General features: G+C 45.9%; 1 pseudogene; it reads left to right on the top strand.

Moving 5' to 3' along the window:
* Positions 1-1,855: 1,855 nt before the first annotated feature.
* Positions 1,856-2,500, top strand: part of LOC143032128 (uncharacterized) — a 3,083-nt pseudogene continuing 2,438 nt past the window's right edge.

Raw genomic sequence — 2,500 nt, 5'->3', positions numbered from 1 at the left:
TGTTAAGGTAGACTTGATGGATAATTGTAAAGATAGATATAAGTTCTAAGATGTAGATGACCGCAGATGTTACGCTTTGCCAGTGAACGAGGGACAGGCACCTGTTGACCAAACAGGCTTATTTAATCATTCGCCTGTGTGCGAAGTTTTGGTTCGTAGGCAGTGTCTAGCATGTCAACATACAGCCCAAGGCACAATATAGATTTTATGACCCACAGTGGACGTTAGTCCCCTCTTTCCTCTACCCTCTTCCCTACCCCACCTTTTCTTCCCCCACAGCCCCTCAGACCCAGAGAGCCGACGCTAACCACAATCCGCCCCTAACCCCTCATTCGCCCTCTATCCCTTATTATCTCTCTCTCTCTCTCTCTCTCTCTCTCTCTCTCTCTCTCTCTCTCTCTCTCTCTCTCTCTCTCTCTCTCTCTCTCTCTCTCTCTCTCTTTCCTGCCTTTCCCCTCGCTCACCCTCTATCCTCTTACTCTCTCTCTCTCTCTCTCTCTCTCTCTCTCTCTCTCTCTCTCTCTCTCTCTCTCTCTTTCTTCATCCGTCTTTCTCTCTCTCTTTCTCTTTCTCTTGCCTCCTCTTTATCTTCATCTACCTCTATCATCCTTACTATCTCTCCCTCAAAAATTCTCCCCCCTCCGTCTCTCTGTCTTTGACACTCTCTCTATCTCTCGATCTCTCTCTTTCTCTCTCTCTCTCTCTCTCTCTCTCTCTCTCTCTCTCTCTCTCTCTCTCTCTCTCTCTCTCTCTCTCTCTCTCTATATATATATATATATATATATATATATATATATATATATATATATATCTATTTTGCCTCCTCTTTCTCTTCATCTACCTCTATCATCCTTACTATTTCTCCCTCAAAATTCTCCCCCTTTATCCCTCTGTCTTTGACGCTCTCTCTCTATCTCTCTTTCTCTCTCTTTCCTTCTCGCTATCTATCTATCTATCTGTCTATCTATCTATCTATCTATCTCTCCCTTTCTCTCTCCTTCACGCTGTCTCCTACTCTCTCATCCCCTCCTACTACCCACCTCCTCCTACTCCCCCTACTCTCTCATTCCCTCCTATTACTCATCTCCTTTTACTCCCCTCATGATCCCCCTCTCCCATCTCCCTCTCCAGTCTTCCCCATCCTCCCCCTCCTTCCTGTTGCTTTACTTCCCTTAGCGTTTTCTCATCCTCCTCCTGAATCTGTATCCATCATACGTAAATACCATCATGTCTCACGCCCTGGCTTTCTTCCCATAGCTGCCCCCTGCATCATATATGCGCAACTGCATTCGAGGGCACCCCTACCTCTCTCACCCCTCTTTTTCATGTTATTTATATATATGTATGTATATATATATATTTGTGTATCTGTGTGTGTGTATATATATGTATGTGTATATGTGTATGTATATATGTATGTATTTATATATATGTATACATATGTGTGTGTGTATGTGTGTATGTATGCATATGTGTGTATGTGTGTTTGCATCTATATATATCCCACGCTCTATCTCAGACCTGCATGTGTTCTCTCAGATAAACATGAGGGGAAATTGTGATCTATCATGTGAGAACTGGATAATAAGCCAGTGGACGAACAGAGAATGTCAATTTGAAGTGATTAAATTACCACAGAGGCTGTGCCCTGGGGCTGGCACAGGTGAAGACTGGGGAATCTAGCACTGTCCATCTCAGTCACCCAAGGACTAGGAGTCCCACCCAAGATGGTCGGCAAAACATGCTGTGTTTGTTCATCTGCACAGCAAAATTGCAGGCAATGCGCTTGCGTAAAAAATGGAAGGAAATGCACGAACTGCAGAAGAGGAGGGGAATGCAGAAATCAAGGGGAGCAACAACCGCCGGAGGCGAGAAGTGATCAACTGGGAGATGTGGGGAATGTGAATGATGGGAGCGAGGCGATAGAGATGAACGTGGGTAGTGGTCTTGTGAGTGAGAGAGACGTAGAAGAGGGAAGTGATCCCACGAACTTGAGGCCGGTGGACGAAAGCCCACGTCATCAAGAACAGCAGGGTGAGAGAGAGGAGGGCAGGTTCTGGCAGACATGGCAGCAGCCCAGGGCTAAGGAGTGGCTGAACGACGCCTACAACAGGATACTTGCCTTCTCTCCAGGAAACCTCTTCACCCCGCCTAAATGCAATGCATCCAAAGGCCTAATAGAGGAAATGACCCATCTATTAAGAGCATATATAAATTCATCTCCCTACGCCCCCATGGTATTCAAAACGCTAGCTATCCTTCCGCACCTTACATGTCAGAGGACCCACAGAAAATCTAAGCACTCTGAGAACATCCAGGCATTGCAACGGAGGATGGAAAAGTGGGAAAAGGGAGAAGTGGAGCAACTGTTGATGGAAGCAGAGGCCATCCAAGGTAAACTCTACAAGGGTGTCAACAGAAAGAAAAATCTAGAAGACAAAGCCAGAAACTTTGCAGATAAGATGAGGCATGGAAAGGTCGCGGCTGCCATGAGGTCGCT

This window comes from Oratosquilla oratoria, chromosome 13 (genome assembly GCF_046742065.1).
Source record: "Oratosquilla oratoria isolate Oo_2021 chromosome 13, ASM4674206v1, whole genome shotgun sequence".
Taxonomy (NCBI): domain Eukaryota; kingdom Metazoa; phylum Arthropoda; class Malacostraca; order Stomatopoda; family Squillidae; genus Oratosquilla; species Oratosquilla oratoria.
This window is presented reverse-complemented; position numbering and strand designations above follow the sequence as displayed.